This window comes from Prosopis cineraria, unplaced genomic scaffold (assembly GCF_029017545.1).
Source record: "Prosopis cineraria cultivar Desert tree isolate PC_DT_omini unplaced genomic scaffold, ASM2901754v1 PC5, whole genome shotgun sequence".
Lineage (NCBI taxonomy): Eukaryota > Viridiplantae > Streptophyta > Magnoliopsida > Fabales > Fabaceae > Prosopis > Prosopis cineraria.
The window spans coordinates 31036312-31053525 of NW_026555336.1; the positions used below are offsets into that span (position 1 = coordinate 31036312).

At 32.9% G+C, this 17214-nt stretch overlaps 1 long non-coding RNA gene and 1 pseudogene across 1 annotated transcript; one reads left to right on the forward strand and one right to left on the reverse strand.

Annotated features, from left to right (window-relative positions):
• Positions 1-9185: 9185 nt before the first annotated feature.
• Positions 9186-10938, forward strand: LOC129311569 (uncharacterized). The gene is made up of 2 exons (XR_008593315.1): positions 9186-9476; positions 10576-10938. It is a non-coding gene; the product is annotated as an uncharacterized LOC129311569 (long non-coding RNA).
• Positions 10939-11478: 540 nt separating this feature from the next.
• LOC129311568 (protein CHUP1, chloroplastic-like) lies at positions 11479-17179 on the reverse strand (annotated as a pseudogene).
• Between the last annotated feature and the right edge of the window lie 35 nt (positions 17180-17214).

Consider the following 17214-nt stretch of genomic DNA (forward strand, 5'->3'; position numbering starts at 1 on the left):
CTTATTTGGGTAAATAACGTCTCACTTTTGGAAAGTACTTTCTAACTTTTCAAATGTATAAATTCATGAAGTCATTGGAAGTAAATTAGCCAATATGACATTCAAGAGTTTCAAATAACTTAACCATTCATCACTATGACACTCTCATTACGCTGCCCTTGTCCAGTAATAACATAAGATTTGAATCATTATTATGAGAAATGACCTGCTTATACAATCTAACTAAGTTTCAAATAAGATTACTTTTAATAAAAGGATGTAAATATGTAATTAAAAAAAATGTGATTGTATACAGTTTACCTATCTATCTTTAATTGTAATCAATGTCTTGAGAGGAAGATTAATCTCTATGGCTAGCCAGAAAATTACTTTTAATGTCTTATTGAAATAAATAGAAGACAGAAAAAATGAAGATAGCAATATAAATGGAATGGATAATGTAATTAATTCTTTAAGAAAATAACATTGTACATATAGAGGAATAATTGGAAATAGATTGAGTAAGACAAGAAGAATATTTCGTTTTCAGATTCTTTAAGGGAGGGCTCTGACGTTAATAATGAATAAGATTGATATGATGAGAGACAATTACTTGATAAACACAATGCAGCAAAAAGAATATATTGGACCCATGCCTTGCTTTTCACAAACTAAAAGGATCTCAAACCTCAACTAGTTAATTAATTAATTTTTTAAGAAGAAAGAATCTCACCAAATTCTCCTTTTGGTCCTGGTAATTTCAAACCCACCTTTAGCTGACAAAAGTTTACACCAAAAAGGCCGTTTTAAAAAACATATTTAATAAGTGACAAATTCAAAAAATTTGTACAACTCGATCTGCTATATGGTATGTACTTAAAAAAAAATCTTTTTCCTTCTCGTAGCTAGCAAGGATGCATGCATTATATATAATTATGAATAATGATTATAATTATCATGTACTTACTTGCAAAATTATTTCTTTATATATATAATTAGTAGCTAGCACCTAGCAAGGTCGATACGATTATAATTATGATTAATGTAAAAAAAGACAATCGTTGCATAAAGTTGCATGCATGCGTATTAACTCAACTCATGGCTAACTAAGGTGATTGATTAATATACTCTTTAATCATATGTGTTCTACTCTCGAGGAATTGTTTGTTATATATGTATGTATGTATGTATGTATGTTTGCCGATACACACGTAAAGGATTTGCAAATTGTAATGGAAAGATAATAAATTAAACATTACAATAAATAAATTCAAAAGTTGGGAATCATTACTTATTATTGTAATTAACAATTACGTGAGAATTTCAACTTTTTTGTTTTTGAAAAAGACATATATCCTTATATCTAAAATTGCTGACTAGTGATCGATCATATTTAAATATAAATATAAATAATTTGGTAACAAGAAAGAATTTTGATTAAAAATAAATAGAAAGAATTTTTATAAAAGAAAATCATATTTTTCATTCACTTAAAAATGTCGAATGTATGGTATATGACATATTATTATAGGCCATATCGACCTTGAAGTTACATTAGCAAAAAAAAAAAAAAAATTATCACATATTAGCTAAGGTAATAGACATTAAACCATAACTACGTCTTTTTTTGACCAATCACATAAATACATCTTGAAGAACTTTTTTTTGAAGGTTATAAGATATTCCTTTATAATATTTTAAACTAATTTAAAAATATCAATGAAAGTTGTTTTATATTTTTTTAATAAAAGAGGTTAACATCACATAACATCACAATAATACCCTTAACTTTAACTAACATCTCTCACTTTATTCGTTTGTTAACTGAAATTGAGAAGGGCGTTTTTTGAGAATCAATCATACATATACCTCACTATTTTTCATAAAATATTTTATATTTTTAAAATATAAAAACCTTTTAAAAATGTCATATAAATTATAACTTGAAATACATGGAATATATGGCATTTGGTATTGAAGATAAAGAATACAAAAAGACAAATTTCAATGAGTTATATTCCCTTCGTTCAAAAATGTAAAGTATTTTTAACTCACCCCAATAAAGTAGTTATCTACTTTCCAACTAACCCTATTTTTTATATTTATCCCTATTAAACACCCTACAATAAATATAAAGTCATTATCAAAATGGGCACTTTTAAAAAAATGTAATGATTACACTTCAAAAGACAAAAAATGTCTTATATTTTTTAACATCCAACTTCTCAAAAAATTCTTATATTTTTAACGGAAGGAGTAGACATCTTCATAATATTATAATATTTATAAAAAATTTTCACTGGTTAATTAAGTTTAATTCATTTTTTAATTATTACAAGTCACAGTATTATTTTAGCAATTTAAATTTATTGTTTATGCATTTACATATGGCAGGAACTTGCAGACAAAAATAAGAGCAAATAAAAGGTTTAATCAAAGCGGCAATTTGGAATTATATTTTTTTTTTTCCTTTTTAGGTTGGGTTTTTAAACATGTAACCATCCGGTTAGTAGTTAGGCTTAGTTGAGAGAGAAAGGAAACCAACCAGTGTCTTATCCCTTAGCCTTCCTTCAACATATATATATATATATATATATATATATATATATATATATATTAAGAAAAAGGATTTGCCGACACGTACCAGATTGCGTATAGAATAATGAATTCATTTATATATATATATATATATATAATCATAAATTCATCCTTCTAATAAATTAAATTTAAGCAGCAAAACCATCACTAAAAATAGTGGCCTTAATTTTTAATAACCCTAAAAATAAAAATTTACATATTTGGGCTTGAATTTGAGAAGTTGATCTAAGCGTCTGTGATAAATAGTGGCCTTAATTATTATTGCTAATATTATTAATTGAATACTCCTTATGATTTTTAATATGAGACAAACTTAACAAACCACTTGCTTATTAAAAAAAATGTAACTTTTCCATTTTTGCATCTTTTGTAATTAGTAGTTATAATAAATTGTTGCCTTACTATTCAAATAATAATAAATAAATAAGGGATAAAACTAAAAAAATTAACTGCTTTAACTTTTTTTATATTAAGAATTAATTTTTTTACAAAATTTGTTTTAATTTTTTTTAATACAAGGTCATGAAGAACCTGTGCGAGAGGAGATTACAAATCAGATCATATCAGATTCCAAGTGGGGTCTGTATCCCGACGACAGATGATTAAAACTGATGAGATCTAAATTATCTTGAGAGGTATAGTGAGTGAGAAAGTCAACGTATCTGTTCACTTCCTTAAATGAATGGTCAAAAGTAATGGTCCAATCCCTCATGGTAAAATATCTAATTTTATTGATGGTTTCAGAGAGAGGATGATTATTAGAGAGATTATGCTAAATAAGCAAGAGGGCTTCCATAAAGTTAGAATGAATATTGATATTAGATACCTGTATATTCCAACAAAGCTGAAATCCTTCTAAAATGGCTAAAAGTTCGACCATAGTGCTAGCTTGATAGACAAGGTATTTGGAGAAACTCTTGATCTAATTACCTTTGTCATCACACATGATTTCGCCATAGGTTATAGCTCCATTGGAGCTGACAGGTTCGTCAACATCAAGGTGGATCAACCTGGATCAGGAGGTCTCCATCGTGTTTCAAATCTTTTTCCATCACAGTTAAGAAAGTTAACTCTTGATTGGAGCCTTATGCCATTAACAACTTACTAAGTACTAAAGAAGGCAATGGCGATGTCTTGAATGGTATCCTCAAAATAAATCTTTTTGCAACGCGCCTTTCAGATGTTCCAACAGACTTGAGTGAATAGCCTTTGCTAAGGGATCCTTCTTGTATTTAGGTTGCTGGCCTTAACTTTCACATTCCAAGATATCCAATCCTATATAGAAAGGGAGAAGAAAGTATTAAGTTTTGAAGGTTTCACAAGTTTAATCCAAATATTGTAAGATTTAATGCAATCTCTTAAAATGTGAATAGAAAAGCCCGGAGAGTTACAACCAAAGATGCAGATGCATTAAGAATAGACATTCCCTTTTGGTATAACTGTAGTTGATTTAGAATCTATCCCAAGGAGTTTTCCAAAAAAAAGTACTTAATCTTTTCATAAGTAGGCCACTTTTAAATTTTAGACCAAATGTTTCCATTAGTTTGATCCTTTTAGGAGACCATGCCTTTGTAAGCAGATTTGACAAAGAAGTTCCCATTGAAAGAAGGTCTCCAAATTAGTATACATCATCATCGCCATGAGGATTAGGTAGTTGAACTAGCACAATTTGTCTTATCACCTCATGATAAAGATGTCAATTAAGAAGGTTAAAATTCCATCCTCTTATAGGGTTGCGAAGATTAGAAACTCTTGTGTGGAGAATATGCTCAACGCTAGGAAAAGCTTACTTAACAAGAGGTTTTGGAAGAGGGGACCACTTACTGTACTAAAATGAAATTTGGTCACCCTTATCAACTTTCCAACTAACGTGCTCCATGAATTTATCCCAAACTTTACATATATTATTCCAAGTAAAAGAAGAGGAGCTAGGTTTATAGACCATAGGAATAGTAGGATTAAGGAATTTGTATTTGTCGTGGAGGATCCTAACCCAAAGATGATTAGGTTGAGTGATAGGACCCAGTGAAGTTTCATGATAAAGGTGATATTTTGAGACTTAAGCTTTTTGAAGCTAAGATCCCCATTAGATTTCTCTATATTAACATAATTCCAAAAAGAAAATAGAGTTTTTTGTGTCCACCAGAAGAGTCCTAAAGAAAATTTCTAGAGTTTCTCTCAAGTTCAACCAAGACATTGTTAGGCAATAGCATGATCTGTATGGAGTAACTAAGAATGGCCGAGAGAACAGAATTAATAAGGACAGCTTTGCCAATAATGTTGAGAAAATGACTTCTCTAATTAGAAAGGTGAGAGCAAACTTTGTCAAGTAAGGGGATAAAAGTGAGCTTTGATGTCCTTTCATGGATAGAGGGATATTAAAGTATTGCCAAGGTTTCTGATGAGAGAAATTCCCAATTCAAAACTGATCTGAGTAGCTTCTATTAATATTGACATTTCTAGAACAATAGAGCTTTGATTTCTCAATGTTAACTTTTTAGCTCGAAGCATCACAAAAGTCAGAGGGGCAGGACGTATAATTATGGCTTGGTTAATGGAAGCCTCTGTAAAGAGGAACAAATCGTCAACAAAAAATACATAAGAAATAGGAGGCCCATTGGTAGTAAGTCTAATTGGCTTCCGTTGATTTTTATTAATAGAACTGAGAATATAGTGACTAAGACATTCAATGCAAAGGATAAATAAATAAGGAGAAAGAGCGTCTCCCTGTCTAATGCCATAAGAGGGAGTGAATTCTTTGATAGGTTAGCCATTGCAAAGAACTCTCATACATGAAATAGAGATAGTGGCTCTGATTAATTTCTTGAAATGGTTGTTCAGCCTAATGGAATAGAGTGTGTCATCAATGAAATCCCATGAGAGTCTATCAAAAGCTTTTCAAGGTCAACTTTAAGAGCCATGAAACCTCTATTCCTGGTTTTGTTTCTCATGGAGTGAATAATTTCTTGAGCAATAATGATATTATTATTACCAACCATAGATGAAATTGCACTAGGAATCTCCAACAAGATTGTTTATATACTAACGTAAACAATTGGAGAGGAACTTGGTGATAATCTTGTAGCTAATATTGCAAAGAGAGATAGGCCGAATGTCCTTCATGTAAGTCAGATTTTTAATTTTAGGAATGAGTGTAATGAAAATATCATTTAACTCACTGATAGTGTTAGGATTAATAAAGAACTTTTTAACAAGTTCAAAAATGCTAGATTTGAGGTCATTCCAATAGGTATAAATGAAACCGGCATTAATACTATCAAGACCTGGAGCCTTAAAGGCTCTAATTTTGAAGGCAACAGTCTTAATCTTTTCTTCAGTCACCTCCCTATCAATGGATTGGAGTTGGATAGTAGAGAAAGGTAGAAAACTCTTCTATGTAATAAGTTTGGGTCTTTCCTAAGTGTCTTCCTTGAAGAGATTATCAAAGTAAGAAGCAGCCATGTTTTTTAGAGTAATTTAATCTTGAATCCAAGTATCATCATCAACTTTAAGAGATTAGATCTAGTTTCTTTTTCTTTTGATGACAGATGTAGCATGGAAATATTTAATATTATGATATCCTTACTTTAACCACTTATATATAGATTTATGGAACCAAATCAACTCTTCCTACAAAGTGACCTTGTTAAATTCTTTCCATAATGATTTTTCAAGTTTTTGGAGAAAGTAATTATCAGTGTGAATCGTCTGACAATTAATTCCTTCCCATCTAAGAAGGATCTTTTATTTCTAGAGGGAATATTACCGATAAAATTTTTATTCCATAAGGTGGCAAAGTTGACAAATTTAATCTTCCCTTCATTCCCGTCATTATTTTGCCAGGATTCCTTGATAATAGGTCTGTGATCTAAAAGTTTAATATTACCGATGAAATGTTTCTTCAAGCATCCAAGCTACTTGACATCTAAAAGTTTTTTGTTGTTGACCAAGATGTTCTTTATTATGCAGTTGAATTCTAATAGGTCTGTGATCCAAGCCATATTTGAGGAGATGATCGAAATTGGCTTGGTTGAATTTAAGTCTCCACTCTATGTTGTAAAAATCCCAATCTAGTCTTTCTTTAACATTTCTTTCCCCCAAGTAAATCTATCACTAGAAAAATTTAGATCAAGGAGACTGAAAGAATTGATACAATCTCTAAATTATTTTATAGATCTCTAATTATATCCGATACCGTCACATTTGTCTTCACAAGAGAAGTAGGCATTAAAATCACCTACAATAAGCCAAGGATCAAAGATATTCTGAGCAAGGGACTTAATGGAATCCCAAAGAACAATATGATTATAAGGATTTGGATCACAATAAACACAGGATAAAAGATAGGAGTAGTTATTTGATAAATAGTAATTTTATATATTTTTATCCTTTTAATTTAGACTTTTAAATATTTATTTAAGGCTAATTGAATTTAATTAGATATTATTTGATTTTATTAGCTAATATTCAGTTTTAAAATTTCAACTATCTAAATTTATGATTTTAAAATATAAATAATATCTTTAATATTTTTTGCATAGGTGCTATTTAATTTTATTTTATTTATACAGATTTTTTAGATTTAATTTAGAAGATATTGATAAAGAATATTTTAGATAAGAAAAATATGAGCATGCTTGGAGATCAAATCAAGAATCAAATTTTTAAAATTTTGTTTGAATTTATTTTGAATTATTTAGTGTAGTTTTCAATTAGGGTACTTAAAGTAGTTTTATCATTTGATTATTAACTTTTGGTTTTGCCGTACGCATCATCCATTATATACACATATATAAAGCAAGGAACGGATAAGGGGGAGAATTGAAAAAAGAAAGAATCAAAGGCATGACTTTTATGGAGAATAAACCACAGAAGCGACTTCTATTTTTCTTTTCTTCAATACAGGCGATGGCTTGTCAATTTCTCATCTCATGTTTCTTAATTTTTAGTTTCATGAATAGCTAATTTTTTTAGTGTGATCAATCATAAATCATAATTCTAAATTTTAATTAGAGTCTTTGATATTCAGGGAAGATTTTATTCTAGCTTTATTTCAATTTTCTCTTTTTCTCTCTACCTCTAAATTTTATGCTTTAATTGTTATTGTTGATTAGAGTAGCTTTATTGCATAATTTTTGGGTTATAAATTTTATCTGAGATTTTACTTGTTATTATCGATTGATATAGTAACATAAGAGTAATTTGACATAGTTTGGGTGATTATCATGCTTTATTTTTGGTATGGCTAACATAAAATAATTGTTAGGTTGTGGGTTAAGAGAGATTTAATTAATCTATAACTTAACTTCTTGTTTAATTCTTAAATGATAATTTGAGAAATATATAATAAAATTAAAATAATAAAGTTGAATAAAATTAATTTATTTTGTGGACAAGGAAGATTAAATTTAGGTGATTGGGTTGTGATTGATTACGCTTCTTGTTCTTGGTAATTTTCTTAGTTGAATTTCCTTTATTTATTTATTTCCAATTTAGTTTTTAATCTCATCATAAAAAACCCTCCATTATTTACTTTTTATAATCATAATTCAAATAGTTACTCTATTGACTCTTAGAAAGACGACCTAGGTTGCGCTTTATTAAAAATCTAGTTTTTATTAACTTTGGTGCTATTTGCCAGTAGTGTCATTATTAGAAATAAAATTAACCCTGTAATGAAGAATTTGGCGTTAGAATAAAGATAATCAATATAAATAGTGTCATTATTTCATAAAATTCAAATACCACCAGCATAGCCAGTAGCTTTAACACAGATCCAATCAAAGAAACCTAATTTTTTAACAATTTTATTAGCTCAAGATCCACTGGCTCTAATTTCAACTAAAATAAGAATTTGAGTATTATAAGTTTTGGTAATTTCTCTTATGCATCCAGGGAAATTTTTTCCATAGGGACCTCTACAATTCTAGTAAATAATATCCATAAATGAAGAAAAAGAGTGGATAAACTTGAAAAACATATAAGGCTTTCATAAGTGAAATTAGATCTCATCCCCATCTTTACTGAATTCATCAATGTGAGAATTATCAAACTCTTCATCCAGTAGGTCTTCATCGATGATATCATCTTCATTACCCTCGAACAAGAGATCATCATCATCATCAACTTTATTATATAAGGACTTGTTTTGAATTTGCACGGAAGGATTAAAGTTCAGTTGGGTTCCAAGAACAATGTTGATAGGGATATTAGGATCAAGTGGTTTCCTCAGTTCCAAATTGACACTCGAATTTGAAGGAGAAATTTAATTTTCAACCGAATTATTATGTTCTATGCCTTACGACCATACTTTAAGATTGGCAGAGAGAAAAGCTTTAGTTGAAGGATCATTCTTGATGGGCTTCCTTTTGTCTGCTTCATTGGGCCTCTTTGAAGAGCCCAATTCCCTTTTATTCCCTTTGACTATGGTGTAGATACATTTAGAGGAGCCCAAAGCTGAGCATTTCATTTAAAGTCCATTAGCTGGGCCTTTATCCAATGTGATAGACTTTGGGCCATTCCAATTGAAGCTGGGCCTAATGTGAGTAGCTTTCTTTCCTTTAACCAGTCTTCGAGCGTTCTCGTCATCTCCAGAAGCATTAGCCAACACATCATTCTCTTCAATTCGGAATCTCTTGCTTCCTGCTAAATCCTTCCTTCTCTATACCTTTCTAACAACCTTTGCTGTTGGTTTTGTAGATGGACCATTAAAGGCAATTAGGTAGCTCATTTTTCCATCATCTTTGTGCTCTAGTGGCTAGAATATCAAATCTGGATCTATTCTAGAGGTTAGATCCTCGATTTTGGTGAATCTGCTTGTTACTCGTTTGGTACTTCGAGTTTCATGCATGGGCAAGATGTCAAAATTTCATCCAATCATCACAAATTTCTTTCGGTAGGTAAGCTTTCGATGACCCTATTGGATATTGAAATTGCTTTTCTTGATTTATCTAGTTTAATGAATAGCTGGTAGGATTTCGTATATTTTCGTGATTGGGATATCTATATCATTCTTGCTCTTCTCCTTCTCTTTTGGTTCTGAGGCTATGTGGACATGTGTTTTTGTTATGGCCGTAGCAACCACATCTAAAACAAATAAGATTCAAGCTTTCATATTCACCATTGTAAAGCTCATCTCTAATAAGAATCCTTGGCATAAGTTTCTTCTGGAAATCAATTTCAACACTAATTCAAACAAATTTCTCCTTTCCGTTTTACCAAGCTCATTTTGCATATATGCTTTAAAGAGTGTGTTCACATCGACTTTAAGAGTTTTGCCTATATAGTTACCTATTCTCGATAGAATTTTTTTGTCATAGCATTAGATGGGAATATTGTTTAATCTTACCCAAAGAACTATCTTGCCAAGGATATTTTTGTTTGGGTTGAAGATTGGTGACCAGTGCTAGGCTAGAATACAATGGTCGAAGGTTGTCCACGGACCTCCATTAAGAATGTTTTGATAAAATGCTTGATCCTTAGTTCTCATTATGTAATAACCATTTACCAAATTGGTGGGTTCAAAGTCTCTAATATGCCACATCTTTGCTAATTTGGGCTTGAGAAACTTAGGATTAAGTTGAATACCCAGTATTTTGATGACTAGATCATCCATCCAGGATGTGCATATTTTCTTCAATTCCTCATCTGAAATCTAGATGCTAGGATAGTGATCCATCAATTTCTTAGTTTCATCTGAAGGAGTCTACTTTTGATCTAGGTCCTTAGCTAAAGTATCATTAATTTACTTAGTGTTACTCCAAATTCCATTGCACCCATTATAGCCTACCAATGAGTCTCTGTAAGAAATGGGAGCTTTGAAAGCTTTAATACCTTGAATCAAGTTTTTATTGGTTAGATTGCCTACTCTGTTACTCTCAAATTGTATGTCCATAGGATGAACCTCATTTTGCTTGTTTACTGATCCTTTGTCTATCATTTCTTCATCCACCTTGGAGACATTTCCATTGATAAAAATCAACTCTTCTTTGGATGCAGGTGGATCCATGCAAGCATCTTGAGATGTCGAGGCAAAGAAGACAAAGTTTGGATTAAGAGCAAGCTTGGAATTCATTGAGAGAAAAGTGGAGTTGCTTTTTTCAAATTTGTTTTACATTAAGCACTACATTACTTTCTAGTCATTGCATTTTTATGGAGGCCAGACAGATTATTGATCACAATCCACGAAGAAGAATTGATGATCACAATTTGCACAGAAACTCAAACTATCATCATAGAGGAATCAAGTTGTACTGTTACAACGTTTTTGGTTTGAAGTAGACAGAAAAGTGATTGTTTTAGACCATGTTTAATGGATTATTATTTAATATTATTTATTTATGTTTATTATTTGAAGATAAAGATTAGATGTCATTCCTTATCAATAATCGAATTAACTCAGCTAGTATTAATATATTAAATTCATTTTTTATCACTCGCTTCATATATTGATCAAATTTATTTTATTTGATAAATGAAGCAAACATAAATGTAAACATCTAATGAAATAAAATGGTTTATAAATAATTTACTAATTTATAGCATTAACCCATCATTCACCCCAAAAAAATCACTAAAAAATCCCACACAAAAAATCTAAATATAGAAGTCTTAAAAAATTACAAAATTACTCCAAAATCTCATGACATTTACACAAAATGTTAATTTTAAATATGTCTCCAATGACTTTACTACAACTAAGCCATTTTGTTCTTAATCCTCATCTATTATATGTACATTTCAATCGTCTTTATATGTCATTCTCCATATTTATAATGCTTTTCTAATTATTATTCAATATTATTATTTGTCCAGTTTTCAATTTTTCTTGTTACATTATTTTCAACTTTATTTCTATTTAAATTTTTGTTTTATATTCTAAGTTCATCATACTTGGATAAATTAAAGACAAATTTGTATTCTTGATATTGAATTTTGTTCAGTTGAATCTCAATTCTTGCTTGCCCTATTGAAAATCATGCAAACAAACACTAACTAGGCACTGATCGACCATCTTCTTGTCCGAAGCAGCAAGTAAAACATTTCTAATATTTTATTATTTTTATTATTTTTTCGGGCAGAAATGACATTCATGATTGCGTTATTGTAGAGAAGCCAATATGTACAGGCTAAACAAATTATACAAGCAAAAGCACGATGTGAAATATACATCTGTGAAAGATCCAAATATATCAGAAAGGTGGAAAAAAAATCTTGTGCTAATGCTTTATGCTTCTTCGGTTTATTATCTTCACCTCCTTGAGCATGGATGCGGCTTCTCAGTTCTTCAAAAGCCTTCATGCTCTCTGCATCAAAGCCTCCTGCAAACTGCAGATAGTTCCAAAACATGTTTCAATTATCATTCAAAACTGGTTTACATCATCCAGAGTTTTGCCATCAACAAACACAAAGTCAATGAGCACAAGTTCAAGAGAGAATTTATCCCAAAAAACTAGTCTATTAGGTGAAAGAACTTCTCACACTTATAAACCTCATTACATTTGTGAGGGTTTCCAATGAGTTATTTATAACAATGCAACCCATTCAAGATCCAACATCCTTGGCAGTTTCACTCCACAATACTTTAATTAGCTTTTTGCTGGTCGAAACCATTCTAGATAGCCCTCTTCATGACATCAATCTCTCAACGAGAGTACTAATATTACAAGTACAAGTTTAAAAAGAAAGCCCATTCCAAAAAACCAACTTATTAGATGGGAGAGCTTCTTACACTTATAAATTCCACTTCACTTGTAAAGTTTCCAGGTGTGACACGCCCAAAGGGACATGCCAATCTTAAACACCAAGATTGGTGATGCATGAGCTATTAGCTTGACAGCAAACCATATTTGTTTAAATAGTATCAAGAGCCTAAAGGAGAAGTACCTGATGAACACGGAAAGCAAAGCGGACACCTTGCAAAATCAGGAATTCTCTCATTGGTTCTTTCTCTGGTCCAGATAATGTATCGAGTTCAGATGCAACACGTTTCATATACTTCTTCGCCAGTTGCACAGAAGAAAGCTTGATCTGCAATGGGAAGTTTACAGGACATCAACATTTGATACCGTTGCATAGACTTCTTGTTACAGAAGAGACTTCTTATTCATTCTTGAGTCATAGTGTGTACATGTGTGTGCGTGTGTATGCACTCCGATAAACTATTCTCGTATTTTAGATTCAACATCCCATGAAAGTACATCTTTATCCAATTCATCCCTTGAAAGAAAAGCCCTCACAGTCACTTGGTGCAAAGAGTCAATAAAGAACCACATCACCTTAAACACCCACTTTGACACTGTCAATTACAACATACGTATGTGAGTGTGTGTGATTTTCTCCTTCTAGAAATTCCTGTACATGTATTTCTGTCATATTATCAACTGAACCACGGTATGCACAAGCAAAATATTAACTCTATGCTCAACCATTATTAACGATCATCCATAATTTCACAACTCTATTTGAAATTGTAAGCAGACTTAATATAAGGGGAGCAATATGTTTGAGCTAATCACTTTAACTTTTTAAACAGTTGAATGATTTGGTTCAGAATTCTTGAACTAGAGGAAAAAAGTTGCAGATGAATGAATTTTTATATCTCTTACACAGAATCATTAAAAACTATAACTAGTTTAAAGGTGAAATAGATATTATTTATAATAATATAAAATAATGGCCTTTCTAGCTGCTACAACAGAAACTGTTAGTGATTAGCATACCTTGCCAACAACTCCGGAGTCTAACAACCAATTTACTGGGATTCCAAATTCCCTGTACCGTGAAATAGCCATATCTCTCGTACGTAAGAGTGCATATACGCTTTGCTCCACTCTGGAAATGATCAAATCAAAAAAGAAACTACGGTTGTTAGATCAAATTGAAGCAACTATAGAAAACTGTTAACCAACATGCACAAACTGTCAACAAAATGAGCAAAGACCACACTAAAATATTTTATGACTTGTTAAAGTCCAAACAATCTCCCGGCCACAGCCTTGAAAGAGAAATCATTATAGCTTTGAACTCTCAAGAAACTATCCACCAAACATTGACTTCTTAAGCTAAGCATTTAAGACTTCAAGAAAGTAAATCTACTGCAGAAATAAAGATACATACTTTTCAAGCAATGAGTACATTTTCTTCAAAGCAGCTTCGCATGGAAGATTGGGATCATCATGGAAGGAGGAAACTTGTTTCTCCAATTTTATCAGATCCTGATATTCAAACGCTGCTTCCCTCAGAGCATCTGCTTTCCCTTCAGGCCAATCAAAGTGCTTGAGGACAGCTCGTTCATCAACCTAACATAGGGAATGCAATCAGATGAGTAAGTATGCCGTGATCACATGCTATAGAATTGTGAATTGGGAAAAAACTTGAAAGGCAAATGACTCGGTAATTAATAAATTGGATTGCATTTCCTAGGGAAAAATTTAGAGGCTTTCCCTAGAAATGAACGTGCAAAATAGAGAGTGCAGGTAGTAACATCCATGATTCCCCATAAAAATTACACCTGAAATGCTTTTCTCTGATGGATGGTGTATTCAAGAATAACACTTAGGCATACCAGGAAAGAGAGTTCCTCATCTAGCCAGTTAACAAAGGCCACTAAATCACCAATGTTTGAGAAGGAGGATGCTCGAACTTCATTTGCCAGGGACATGACAAAATCACCTTGTGTTTCTACATCAGCTTTCACCTACATTCATCAAAATATATATATAATAAATATAATCTTATGTAATGAATCAGACTCCATGGCAACATGAGAATAGAGAAAATAGAGTGAAACGTTTATTTACAGCTAAGAGGAATGACGATCTATTCTCAATTTCCCCAATCATATTGCTCCTGGCATCAGATGCATTAGTTGTTGAGGAAATTATGATGAAGTATCCTTCTTAGCCTCCCGCTTCATCAATGTTTGGTAAAACTCAACAAGCTCAGGGGCCCTGTGAACTTTATCATTACCCATTGCCCCTCTAAGGCTTCCTGGTGGAGGAGGAGGAGGTGGAGGAGGAATAGGTGGAGCAGGTGGTACTTCCTTGGAAAGATTTGAATTTGTACTGACAGTAGCACCATCAGATGGCTTAGGAGGTGGCCGAGGCACCCTTGGAGGCCTTTTTTCAATGTGAGCCAGTGTCATCTTGCTAATGGTTTTATTATCAACATCATTAGCATTCTCAGATTGATCGTTGGGACTGCCAGAAACAAATGTCTTCTCCTTTATTAGAGAAAGTCTTGCCGGCAAAGACACAGACTTGTCTCTTTCAGCCTTGGCCAAGTTCAAATTGTCACCAAACTTCTGCACTCTTGCTTGCTCAGCCTTTTCTTTGATATGTCTCTCCCTTTCTAAGGCCAATTTATGGCGGTCTTTATATGCAGGATATTTTTCATCTAGAGACCCATCAATTGATTTGGACATCAATTGGAATGAAGCTGCAACTGAATGCAGGGAGTCAGTAGATGGAACTTTGTCAGGAGAATCGGTTTCCTGATCCCTCAGCCCAAAACTAGTAATGGCCACGCTATCACCAGCATTCCTCAGCATCAAAGTTTCCAGTGGACCCTTAGGTCTCTGGGTCATCATACTCATCCTTCTTGGAGAGCTTCCTGAAAGAGATCTGGGCGATGATGAAAGAACACTAGAATCGTCTTTGACTTTACCCCATTTCTTCAACTTTTGATTAAGCTAGTTTTCTTGCTAAGATTACTATATTTGCTAGTAGAGCTATCAACAGAAGTATTGTCAAAATCTTCACTGCCAGGCGATGAGGGGTGGGAGAAGTTGCTATCAAGATCTGTGTCTCCTTGCCCACGTTCTGATCCAGCATATTCTAACATCAACTGCTTAGCCTTCTCCTGAGATTTTGGGCTAAGACTCTTGTTGAGATCACGTGCTGATATTTTTCCTGGAGGGGCCCGGTAATTCCTGAGCTCATATCTCAAACATGCATTGACCCATCGAAGGTATACAAGCTCTTCAACTTCATTAAACCTATTCATTTGAAGTCCCTCAACTTGCTTTAAGAGGTCTTCATGGGCATGCCTTAGATTGGTGACTTCCTCTCTGGCCTTGGCAACCATTTCATTCTGCAGTTTGAAACAAAGTATTTAATTTAAATCACTCTAATACAAGTATTACAGAAAAAAAGAGATGGGCGCTAACTTAAAAACCAAGAGAACTTCAAATTAGATGAATATTATATAGGTCTAGTGTTTAGTTCTTTAGTTCCTTTCTAGTATTCACTGAATTTTTGCAGTAGTTTCAATCATTTCTTCAGTGCTGTGCCTTCTAATTATTCAGCCGACGAGATAAAGAGGTCCAAGTAATCTTGAACAATTGTTGCATGAAAGGGAGAAATAATATGGTTCAATCCAACAAGACAGAATCATAGGCTACTTCATTTATGTGCAATTATATACATTTGTCAGAATGCATCCATTCAAATTATTCTTGAAGGAAGAAATATGGAACACTGACCTCCGTCATGTTAGATTCAGCAGCATTGAGCTTTACAATTAACTCTCTCTTCTCGTGTTGAAGTTCTTTGTTCTTCCTCTTAAGCTCAACAGCCTCTACCTCTAACTCGTTCAGAGCTTTCAGCTTCTTATCAATTTCAGCATCTTTCCTGACAGCTTCTACTTCTTTTGCCTGGAGACCAGAAACTTGTTGTTTAGCAACAACAACTGGCCTTTTGTCTGGTTAGCCTCAAGCTGTATTTGCCTTTGCAGCTCCTTTATCTTGCTCCTGGCCGCCTCAAGTTCCCTCTTGGCTGAGCCTACCTGTTCTAGCTCTTCTTGAAGCTTTTTTCTCTCTGCCTGCAAGGAATTGATTTTAATATTAAGCATACCTATTTCAACTGTCTTAATTTTTAACTGTGCCTCTGCAGTTCCACAATGTCTGATTCCTGCTCTTTCAACCCATAGTACTCAAGCAATTCGCCTTCGAGTTTCACTTCCCTCTCCTCCAATTCCTTTACCAGGTTCTTCAATCGTTCTAGTTCAGTTGCATTGTTTGCCATCTCAGTTTCATAAACTTGTCTTTCTCAGCCTTCTCAGACCCGCTCCTGGATAGAGGAAACTCAATCTCCCCAGATAGAAGACTCTCAATTCAGGTAGAATTCGTCTTCAAAATCATGAGCACGATTAATTATGCTGCTAATTAACTTAACCTCCTCTTCTTCCTCTTCCTCCTCCCCACTGCAACATTAACAGCATACAATTTCCTGAATAAAATCCTTAAAGCTACGGAAGAATAGATGTTAACATATATTCAGCTTAATATACTCACTTCCTTCTCGTTGAGACCTTTAGTAGAACACGCACACGCGGCCTGCTCTTCTTCTGTTCCCTTTTCTTGATGCTTTTTGGACCTTCTTCTGCCATGTTCTGAAGCATGAATAGAATGAAAATCTAGGACAATTGTTATACTCAATAAAGCAAGTGAAATTCTCTTTAGTTAATCAAGAAGCGAAATGAATCAAAAGTAGCAAAAAGTACCTGATTGAGAAGCTGATGATTTTGTGCTTCTAACGTTTAGCTGCTTAACAGAATAAGCTGCGATAGAAGCAGCAACTAAGAGTCCTAATCTGACTATCATGAAGGAAAGGTATTATTAATAGCAGAGCCCTAACT